Raw genomic sequence first — 12,444 nt, 5'->3', positions numbered from 1 at the left:
CTCCTGACGTCAGGTATAGCTCCGCCCCCTCGTTGCATAAATTAAGCACCTGCCGCTATGCCGGGAAAGCTTAGTGCAAGAGCTGTGGGAAGAGGGAAGCAAGGTGAGCGGTGGCAGGAGAGTAGCAGGTTAGAAGACGACATTACAGTTTAATTTAATATTAAACGCAATTTCGAGTTTTACATTTGAAAGTGAGAGTTTTCTTTCTTTTTGTGTAATGTTGAAAAGGTGCTGATAGGAAAAGATGCCCCACGTCATGGCATCAGTCAGCATTCTTCTCAGTACTCCACACCGCTTCCTGACTTGCATCATGGTCACCTATGAACCGGGCATTGCTGCTGCCGCCTGCTGATTAGACGTCATCCTAGTTCTCGGAATCTGCACACAACTACTAAGTTGTTGTTTCCCATAGAACAATTCAGATTTTTAAGGAATTGACCAATGCCCTCCTTGAGCAAGAACAGAATGCCCAGTTGGCCTGTTTGTCAATCTGTCAGTATATGGAAAACAAATTTTATTGAATTCCATGGATGACGAAATGAGTATATCTAGGAATTTAAAAAAAATGATGGTGTGGCTTCAGTGGTGCATAGGCACCACTAATTTAAAAAAAAAACATATGTGCCATGCACCCACAGTCAAAGATGCTGGAATCCAGGACAGTTTAGGGTTGGAGAAAATTAGGCTTTTTGAACTACAGCCCAATAGGGGCAGGGGAGCACAGAGGATGGAAGTCAGGTTGCAAGCTCTCACTCTTTCCCATAGTCTAGGGTTGAAGCCTGGTTATACAAAAGAGAACAGTCTGCCTTTGTCCCTGTTTTGCCTTTTTGAGTTAGGGTAAGGGAAGTGTTTATTCTAAAGAAGGTACAGCTGCAATAGGTAACTTGAGACTTTATTATTTATTTATTTATTTATTTTTTAATATACCGATGCTCAAGACCATGTCTTATCACCGGTTTACATCAAACCAGGGGAAAACCATAAATTATGAACATGAAAGTTACAATGAACAGGGAGCATAATTCAGGACAATTGAAAGTAGAAGGAATTAGATTAAGAAAACGCTTTTTAAGGAAATGTGTAACAGGCAACTATAAACAATTGTTTGCAAGTCATTGCTAGTTGGGGAGAGTCTCATACTGGAAAGGCTTGAGAGAACAGCCAAGTTTTCAGTTTCTTTCTGAAGGACAGAAGACATTGTTCCTGACGTATATCTGGGGGTAGTGTGTTCCATAGCTGTGGTCCGCCGGATGACAGTGTTCGTTTTTGAAAGGAATTGTGGATAAAGGATTTGTGTGGAGGTGCCTGGAGAGTTCCTTTGTATGCAGATCTTATCGGTCTGTTGGAGTTATGGAATTCGAGTGGGATGGTGAGTTGTAGTGAGGATTGATTATTATTAGGGAAAGACAGAGACAAAGGGATAGGGACAAGGAACAGAACAAAGCACGAGGAAATAGTTTGTTCTGGGGGGCGACAGGTCCATACAACTGTACAATCACCCAGCCACTCCAAAGTTTCAGTAATGTGGATAATCTTTTATACCTTTCATACTGACCAATCAGAGTATATTATTCAGTATTGTTTCTAGATAAGTGCAGTGCATTTCATTTGAGAATATATTAGACCAATCAGCTAATGGGTCTGGGGTGTTGGCTGGCTGCATTCCAGCATGTAGGCAGGGTCCTCAATAGTCTTAATCTAAAACTAGCATTCTTGAATACAGCAGAGATGAGGGACTTCAGAAAGTCAGTGCATAATATAACATACAGAAGTTTTATTCACCCTTCCTTCTTCTGATTATGCTTTAAGACTATTTTTATCTTCATCCCCTGACTGAGAACCCCAAATACCAGGGACTCAGATTAGTGGCATCAGTAAGGAGTTGGAGTTTTCAGAGAAAGGCCCCGTGGATTACAGAACGTCCTGGCTGGGAATGTATCCTTAACTCTTTCCTGGGTAAGAAGGAGAAATGAGGAGTGCAGAGAGCTAAGGCACCCATTCAGTATTAACCACAACCCCCATCAGCGAGTGTTGAAGAGAGAAGTAACTGGACTATCTTAATTGGGAATTGTCATCCTTTCAGCCAAGTTTTGGAAAGAAGTTCCAAAACTACCCCCTTAATTGGAAGGGATTAGGATTCAGAAAAAGAAATGGACATCAGTAACAGAGTAAATCAACCGGAAGCATAAAGGTTACAAATGTATTAAAAGAATTAAAGCTGTAAATGGATTGAAGAAAGGGTAAGCACTTGTACCAGAACCTTTTCATTAAACTTCCATCTTGCATAGAGAAAGTTGAGTTGGAAACCCCCATTTGCTTCCGGTGTTATTACTGCTGACTTAAATGTGATCATTGCTCAGGGCCTAGAAGAGAGTTTTCACCACCCCACTCAGGAAGAGCTGGATTTGTCAAGACTGCCTCTGAGGTGTGGTTCTTGGGACCTTATCCGGGCTTATCAGCCCAGGGGTTACAAGTCGAAAAAAGTCCTGGACAATATTAAGAAATATTATTAAGAAAATAATATGCCATACTGGGTCAGACCAAGGGTCCATCAAGCCCAGCATCCTGTCTCCAATAGAGGCCAATCCAGGCCATAAGAAACCTGGCAAGTACCCAAAAACTGTCTATTCCATGTTACCGTTGCTAGTAATAGCAGTGGCTATTTTCTAAGTCAACTCAGTTAATAGCAGGTAATGGACTTCTTCTCCAGGAACTTATCCAATCCTTTTTTAAACCCAGCTTCACTAACTTACTAAGAGTATTGGCTTATGAACAATTTTGTTATTAAAAAAAAAAAAAAAAAGGAATCAAGAGGACAACTAAAGTGCAGCAAAAAAAGAAAAGTTAGCAATAAGCTACTTGATTCTAAAGTGGTGGATGGTCCCGGTGAAAACTCTACAGCAGCAGATTCTAGCATATTTGTGGCTGAATTAGCAGCTGCTGTGGTAAGCGCTCTGGAGAAAAATCTGAACTAATGTCAGAGAAAATGGAAGTAATAAATGCTACATTGAATGACATAAAGCAGCAAGCAATGAAAATCAGAAATGTATTTCTGAAGTTGAAAATGAAGCAAAGTTGTTGAGTGACACAAAGAATGAAATTAAGTTCAATCGTGAACCAATTAGAAAGAAAACTGGATGGTTTGGAAAATCAGTCTCAGAGTAATTCACAATTTTTTGGCATCTGTACAGGATCAGGACCTGTATGGTGTGTTGAAGGTCTGGTTATTAAAGGAACTGGGCCTGTACATTTTGTTAGGGAAATGGTGATAATTATTGAATTTCGCCAGTAAATTTGAGATCTTGCAAGCTTATCTTAAGCATGGTGAATTGTGTCATGAGGGCAATCTGAATCCTGTTTTGTTTTTTTTTTAAGATTATTCAAATATGGTGGCAATTAAATGGAAAGCATTGTTTAAGAAAAATATCAGTTTTTCTCCACAATATCTGACCAAGTTAAAATTATAGATAACGTTCAAGATGCAAAACTGTTTCTGGATTCACTTTAGAAAGACTGAGAAGAATTGTCCTTGGAAGGTGATTCTAACAATATGAGAGATGAAATTTGAAATTTGGAATTTGCTAAGCAGAAGACTTTCATTTTGATCTAATGTCTACGCAAAAGGAAACATTTTGCTGTTGATGGATGTGGACTAAGAAAAGGATCCAGAAAATCCTGATTCTGTTGTTACCAGAATTTGCTTTCATTGGTGAATGACAGAAGTTGATCAACTTTCTTGTGGGTTGCTGTGAGATATGACTTCCTTTTCGTCCTGCAGACCTACGGGATTTCGCTGCCTGCCAGTAGGTGGAGGCAGAGACCTTTTTCCATGTTCTGTTTTTTTTTTTTCCTGCTTACGTCACTCATGCTATCTCATGCTATATCTTGGGATAGCTGGGAGGTTCCTCAGTACTTTTCTGCCTCCAGTTAGGTGAGAGTGCATACTGGGATAGCTAGGAACTATCCAAAAAAAAAAAAAAAAAAGAGAGAGAAGTAACAAGGCAAGGTAGTTAGACTCCGGGGGGGGGGGGGGGGAACCCCTCCTCCTCCTCCTCATCTTTTGAAAAAAAAAAAAATCCTGGAGTAGTCCTAAGCAAGCCATGGTCCTGTATATTGGGGCCATGCGAGTAGGCTATCACAGGCTGGTCTTTAAAAAATATCATGAAGCTCCAACACGTGCTAATGTTTCCTAATTGATGACGCGATCGCCGCTGCCGACATAGTGTGTTTCAAAACACACACTAACTGGGAGACCGATCCTTTTGGTTTTATACTTCAATAAATCCTGGCGATTTGAAAATCTGGCGCGTTTTAATGCCCGTTTGATGGCAATATTCAGGCACCCTCTTGCTTTAAATCTGTGCGATAAAAAACTGTGCTTATTTCTCAAACTCTGTGACCTCAGAGCAAATCTCTTTTTACACAGAAAAACTGACTTGTCAGTAACCCCAATTTAAATGAAGTAAAGTGGTGGCTTTGATATCGCAACAAATTATTTCTGTCCGTTGATTTGCGATTCACTGTTGTGCACATACATCCTTGTTCACACTGTATCCAAACATCAAAATATGCAATAACGGATGTACTCCATTGTGCGGTAAACTATACATTTTCGACCAAAGTGTTAATCCACTGGATAAAATTGTTTAGTAACAGTTCAGAGGCAGTCGAAATTTTAAAAAATATATCATCAATGTAATGATACCAACAGACAATATGTTGCCACCACTGAGAAGGATAAATGTTTTGTGATTCAAGCAACGCAACATAAAGCAATGTAGCCAACGATGGTGCCATAGAGGACCCCATTGGGATCCAATGGATCTGTTGAAAAAATCTCTTGTCAAATATAAAATAGATGCGTGCTAGATCAACAGTAAAATACGTTGGAATACGTTGGGGCTCCGATCGCTGGGCAACTGTTGTGTCCGTCGGTGCCCGACGCCCTCTCTCCGTCCTCCTTACCTCTCTGGCGCCTCCCTCTCCGTCCGCGGGAAGATTGGCTGCCGCGGCGTTCTCCTGCCACTTGTCCTCGGGCGTTCCCAGACCGGCTTGACGCTGCAACCGCCATGTTTCCTGGAGGCCTAGGGGCACACGCGTGGCACGGCCCCGATTGAAGTACCAGCATTGGCGTGAACCCTCGGGGGTGACCCCCGAAGATGATGTCACCCGCGACGGATATTTAAGGTCTTGGAATTTGCTAACTCATCGAGTTAGCAAGGACACGGATTGACAACGGACTCGCTTGTCTGTCTAAGCTACTCTGCCTCCTCGGACTTACCAGAGGTACCTGCTCCTCAGGGGCCTCGCTCTCTTTGGTTTTTTTTCAGGCGACAGTCTGGAACCGGTACGCGCTCCTCGAGGGCCCTCATCCCAGACTTGCTTTGTATACTCTTCTGCCTGGAAGTCATCACTACCAACTATATCAGCTACATCAGTGAGTTACCATCTTTGTCTCTGAGCTTTCCCTGGAACCAGGTACTCGCTCCTCGAGGGCCTATACTTTCCAGCTCCTGGGCTTCATTGGGACGTTGTGTGAGTGTTATCATCTGCATATCCTGCCTACTCATTATATCTCAGTCTCTCTTCAGCTCAGCCTTCAGGGATTGATGTTCCAGTATCTGAGGGACTGGTAGCAGTAGATTGATGTTCCAGTATCTGAGGGACTGGTGGCAGTAGTGAGCTGGTAAGCCCAGCCGGGCTTACCAGCTCACTACTGCCACCTCTGGTAGTTCAGTATACTGTCTAAATAAAAGAACTAGTGTGTGTTTGTCTCTTAACTTTGAGCCTGACCGGTGGTCCCTCTCGGGATCTTCCCCCGGGAGCGTGGTCATCTGCCACCGGCCCAAGGATCCACCCACTACTCTCCTAAATAAATATCAGAAAATAACAGGTTGCTACCTCCTAACATCAGATCCTAAACAGCAACAAGTGTTAACCACATCAAATGCTTTTAATTGAGGAATGTTTGTATAAAGTGCCTGGATATCCATAGTCATTAACAGGACAGGCTGCTTTTCCAACTGTACTTGCTCCAACTTTCTCAAGAAATGAGACTTATCCTGTATATATGATGGATTCTTCACTACCGCTGCTTGTAAAATATGTCAACAAAATCTGAAACTGGTTCAGAGAAGTTTTTATACACCAGGAACATTAGTATTATAAATTGGCATGTGTTCTGTGGCCCAGAACCCACAGGACCTTGCATGGATTTCACTGTTACCAGGAAGTCCTTCATGGGGAGGCATAAGGATCACGGCAGCATCTGAGCTTGCAATGGTTCAATGATCAGTTGCTTTTTTCAAGTACTAATGTTCCTGGCCCTTGCAAATCATTGTCAGACTTATGACCACCTATGAAGAGAATGGGAGGTTCAGTGTGCTAGGGCTGCTAGCGATTGCCATGGCTAGTGTTGTGGGTGTACAGAGCCCATGGCTTGTGATGGAAAGCACTAAAGAAGCAATGAAACACTTTTTGACAGGTCACACAAGAAGTCATTATTCTTGTTCTCCTAAGTTTTTTTTTATTTTTTTTATCATAAGTAGCTTTATAATTACTAACAACTATAACATGACACTTGTGCTTTGTTTTTGCTAGACAGGCAGATGCCATAGAAGGAGAGAAACTAGACAGAAGTGCTGTATTAACAGAAAGAACTGGGCCACAGGATTACAGAAGCTTATTTAGAATGGACACAAGGCCATGATGATATGGCAACTGGTAACAAGTCCCGAGATAACATTTGCTTATGAAGCTAGGATTAATTAACATGGAGAGTGAGAGCAAGTTAACATATGGCCATTCAGATTAATTATTTATAGTAGAAAGCCAGTCATAGAAATTGACAATTATGTTACCTACTTTAGGGATAGAAAGAAACAAGTGTAAAATCCTATATATTGTCACATCAATGAAATCATTCGCAAGAGAATTTTATACTGGTGCTTTGTGAGCACTCTTGTCTGTTTCTCGCCTAAGGTATGCTTTAATCATTTAATTTAAAAAAATAATTTTTTCTCCACTAGAGTTAGCTGTAAGCATTTCTTTAGTGATCTACAAAACTAGTCTCTTCTCACTCACTACATAACTTACCAATACTGTTCAAATAGGTACAAATCCCTGCCTGCCATCTCTTCTCAACAGGTGTTTTGCATCTTTGGCCCTGGGGCTTGCAGCTGCCCATGCAGAGTAGTTTATTTCTAGAAGGGGCTGTTTGAAGGGAGGAATCATAAGCCAGAGAGGTTGGAGGGTTATATCACCAGTGGAGGGTGCAAGAATGGATATCAAAGAAGGACTGACTGCATAGGTGAGAAGACCTAGAGGGTTGATTGGATGGGGGAATGTGAGAAAAGGGTTGGAGGGAGAAGAAAAGTAACAGCTAGGAGATGGGAGATGAATGTGAAGAGGGAATATTTGGGGACTGAAATGGAAGGGATCACAGAGGCAAAGATTGAGTCATGAGAAGGGCTTGGGGGAGAAAGGATTTGATGACACAATGAAAAGAGCTAAAGGGAAGAACAGGAGATGAGAGCAGGGTAAGAGAGGGAGTTATAGGGTAGAAGCCGGAGTAACAGTGTTTGAGAGAGTGGCTATTCTTGACTGGAGGAGGTGCTCAGGAAGAAAAGGTTCCACTATAAACTGCACAAGAAGAAAGCAGGGGATCGGCTGGATACTGGTGAAGGTGAGAGTGGAGTGAATGTAGGGACGGGATAGAGCCCCAGCTATTTCCTCGGGGTTTCCCTTTGGTCAGGGCTCATGTGATATATAGAAAAGCAAACATGGGGTGTTCTAGCTGACATGTATAACAAACCCATTATTTTCTATTTCAAGGGACAACAAATATTATGCAGCCCTGCCACTATCACAATTATATTCAATGGATAGAAACATCTGCTCTACTTCTCCAATAGTAATAGCAATGCACGGGGAAACCAGGGACACACATGAAGTGACCCTTTCCAATACAGCACATTAAAAAAATATAGAAGAGGTGTCATATAAAGGTGCTGCTAGGATCTAAAGTCATCTGAAGCAGACTGCTACTGCTGCAAGGTTCACTTAAGCTTTTCAATGTGCCACAACCTTCAGATGTCAAGGAAAATTAGATTATGATTTATGTTCCTACAGAAATGAAAGCCTATATGGATGACAAGAAGTATGTATGAAGTATGATTAGCAACAATACAAAGGTTTTTCCTGTTCATATAGTTTGTCCTCCCATTTAGTGCCCCGCTTTTCTTCACATGGCTCACCAGTTCTATCTGGTAATACCTTCATACATCTCCCCAACCTTATACCTATGAAAAAAAAAACACCTTTCAATGTTGCTCTGCATGCAGGAACACAACTTTATCCAGTGTTCTGCAATACAAGTAGGATCCTGTGCTATTTGAGGACTCTCAGGACAAAGTTTCTACCTGTGAGCAATCATGGACTCCTTGGTATGTCATTTACCTAGCCTATTACCTAACTCCACTACCAGTAATCCCTTAGGAATGTTACACAAACCTTATTCCTAGCAGTCATCAGAGTTTGGCTAGCACTTGAAGCTGAGTCACAAATGTGATTGTCATTAGCTGCTCCTATACAGACATAAATGATAAGAGAAAGGACTGTAAGGGTGGACGAAGCAAAAGAGTCTTATTAGAAACTCTTTGCATGATATATGGTAAATAATTGACTTGTATAAATGACTATGAGATAGAGAGAGGCCTAAATAAGGTTCTGTTCTGTATGGAAACAAAATTCAGGTGTACAAGAAAATATGCCCAGGTCTATAAATTTTATAATACAGACTTTTAATTTTGAGGTATTCATCTACACATGCCCTGCTTATCGAACATCTAACATATATCTTCCAGAGTTGGGAGAGCAGCAGGATCCATGTCACCTGGGACAGGTAGAGTTGGTCCAGGTCTTACCCACATTGCAATCTATGGGAATAAACAATGGACTGGATCAAGAAGTGCTAGAAGGAGGAAGTGAGGTCACCTCCTTGATGGTGGCTTAGTTTGTGAGCTCTCAACCCAACCGATATATTTGCTGCATTCTTTTCCATTGGTAGCGCAACAGTGGAACGGAGGCTCGATATAGCAACTGTGAGTACCAGTGATGTCGGCTAAAAATAAATTGATCAAACTTCAATTTTCATATACCAAAATCGTGGCAGATGCAGGCGAGGAGGTCACTGCAACAGATGGTGTAGGCTGCATACCGCCAGACTGAAGCCAATGATTCTTTTAATATGGCAACATGAAAGCAATAAAAGCAGATATGAGTATAGTCGCTGAGCTGATGAGAAAAATGTGGAAATAGGCAGGCAGGAAGTGAGTCAGAGAAATTGGAACAACAAAGGAGTGCAGATCTCGATCTACAGAATGAGCAGAAGGCCCTTCTGGATAAAATAAAGGACTTAGAAAACTGTTCCCGGAGGTTGAACTTACAATTGAGGGGGGTGCTGGAGACCCCTGAGTATGCCAACACATGGAAAGGTGCGATGGATATCAGTAAGGGTATTTTGTCTAAAGGTGATTCTAATGCTGAGCTGGAGGGGCCTACTATCGAACTCGAGCATGTGCACCATGCGATGGCCCGTCAGACAGCCAATAAACTGCTTGTCTTTCTGGTTTGCTACCACAAATATGTGGCAAAGGAACAAATCTTGAAAGCTGCAAGTCAAACTCCGAACCTGTCTTGGCAGGGCCACACTATAGCAATTTTCACTGACTTGTCTCTAGTGACATTGTGGAGGAGACATCAAATGAAAGGGGTCACCCATGCACTCCAGAGTGAGCAAGTGTGTTATCGTTGGCTATATACATTTGGTTTTGCCTTCCCTTTGAACGAGGTAACATCTTGTGTAAAACTGTGGTGGAGGCAGTGATTGTTCTTTGAAATAATGTAGGGATACAGGGGATATCAACAGGGAGCTGTAATTACAAATTGTCCCTATTCACAAATGACATTCACTTTAATGGACCCAATAAACTTTCTTTCTGAGGTAGTCTGCAGAAATAGATAAATTTAGTAAGATATCTGAATTCAAAATTAATGCTGACAAATCTGAAGTCTTGGAGATTTATTTGGATAAGGATGTAGTAGATGATGCGAGGAGACAGTTCTCTTTTAAGTGGGCTAAAGCCAAGAGTAGGTATTTGGGCATTCATATTAGCATAGCCAAATGAGAAACCATTTCATCTCAACTACCGTATATTCCTCTGCTCGAGCAAACAGGTACAGATATACTTAAGTGGGAGGGTCAAGATTTGGCAGGATAGTGGCCATTAAAATTAATGTTCTACCTCATTTATGCTATCTCTTCCAGACAATGGCAATACAAATACTTAATAAGATGCTCAGATTATGGCAGAGGCAAACTTTTGATTTCATCTGGAGATGCAGACCACCTAGAGTGGCACAGGTGGTAAGATGAGGAGGGATGAGGAGAACTCAGTCAGCGCTGGTACTATGCGGCCTCACAGATACGGGCCATAGTGGACTGGCATAGATTGAGGGAGGCAAAATAATGGAACAGAGGAACAGATAATGGACTCCATTACCTTCTACTGTGGCAGCCAAAATGCACTTGGCAATCTGATATGTCTCTTTGTGGTATTAATACCTTGTGAGTATGGTCTCAGTGGACGGACAGAGTGGTTGGATGCCGAGATTATTTTTCATAATTTGGCTTTTCCCCCGATTATAACATCTGGACTGTCCAAAAGATGAAGAGATAAAGGGGTTTCAAGGGTTAAACATCTTTGGGAAGGGAGTGATATTCTTTGATAGTTTAATATAGAAATATAGCATCTTAGACCAAGACCAGCTTGCCTAACTGCAAGTAAAACATTTTATACAGCAAAAAAGGGTAATTACCGATCTGCATAAAGGCAAAACACTTTTCGAGGCTCTCTGGGAAAGGGCAGACCAGAGCAAAGGGGTGATCTCCAAAATATATTTCCTATTGAATCAGGATCTGCCGAATAAACCTACCTATATTAAAGCATGGGAGGCAGATCTAAGGGGTGAATTATCTGAATCTGAGTGGGATTTGTTATTTTTAACTAATAGTAAGAGCTCAATGTCTGTATCGCTGATGGAGAATGGATATAAGGTGCTGTTGTGATGGTATCTGACACTTGTCAAGCTTCCCAAACTGTTCCCACAGGTTCCTGATGTTTGCTGGAGGGATTGTGGGGAGCGAGATACCTTTTATCCTGTTTGCTGGGAGTGCTCACATATTGCTTGGTTTGGGGAGGATATTTTTTTTGCGTGATTATAGCAGTTACAGGATTGCCAGTAGCTAGGGAGCCTAAAATGGCATAATGTTGGGTATCTCAGATCCTTAATTCCCATTCGCTATGCAGCAGTTGGTAGAGTAATTCTGCCTGGCTGCTAGATGTGAGATAACGGGTGGAGCAGGCCATGTGAGGGATAAACAAGGTACAACACCTGCAGAAGCTGATAGCACAGTGGAGAAAGACCTGGTGGGAATCTGAGCAAATATGGCTTCCTTTTGACGTGTGTGGAAGCAAAACATGGACCATGCAATATCAAGTGGTACATATACCTGGGGTTGAGGCTCCCTTTCCTGACAGCCCGTTGCACTTACTGCTAATGGTCAACATCTTTCCCTTTTACAGACATAGCTGTGAGCCGGGGGGGAGGGGGGAAGTAGAACAGGAGGGGCTTACTTTATTGAGTTTGATACTATGCTTATGTACAGTACCATTACTGTTCTTCCAGTTTTGTTGTTTACTTGCTGCTATGAGCATAATAAAAATTTAATGAAAAAAAAAGTGCTAGAAGAAATGTTTCCTGCTGCTATCCCTTTTATAGAATCTCTGTGCAAACTGTGAGGTGGCAAATGAATCTGTTCTACAGCATACAGCCATTGTACATGCATATGTAACACCATTCAATTTAACTACAAATGCATGTATGATTTACTAGCAGATATCCCACCCCTTTATATGTGCAAATACATGCAATTTACTCATGTGTGCAGGTATAAAGGGCTGGCTCCTAGTATATGTCTTTCTACTTGCACCACGTCTCAAAGAAGTGGAGCATTTGTGAGAAAGCCCACCTTCCTACCATCAGGTCACGAGAGTCCAGTATCTCCTGTATGGACCCCAGTCCAGGAGAAGGGGCTCATATAGGAAGAAGATGCCGTGGGAGAAAATCTGCCACTGGCTCAATGCGGCGTATCATGACAACTGCAATGTGAAAGACCCGAGCCACGAGTAGCGGGACCTCCATCATCTCATCAAGAGGAAGCAGGCCAGGATGAGAGATGAGGTGACCTTTATCGTAGTGGAACGGATGGTGCTGAGCACCATTTCAGATGCAGATGTGGGAGGTGGTGGCCAATTGGACACCTCTCACCTGGCAGATAACATGTGTATGGAATGATTTCTTATATATTTTGTACCAATTCGT

This window comes from Rhinatrema bivittatum, chromosome 3, assembly GCF_901001135.1.
Source record: "Rhinatrema bivittatum chromosome 3, aRhiBiv1.1, whole genome shotgun sequence".
NCBI classification, from domain to species: domain Eukaryota; kingdom Metazoa; phylum Chordata; class Amphibia; order Gymnophiona; family Rhinatrematidae; genus Rhinatrema; species Rhinatrema bivittatum.
This window is presented reverse-complemented; position numbering follows the sequence as displayed.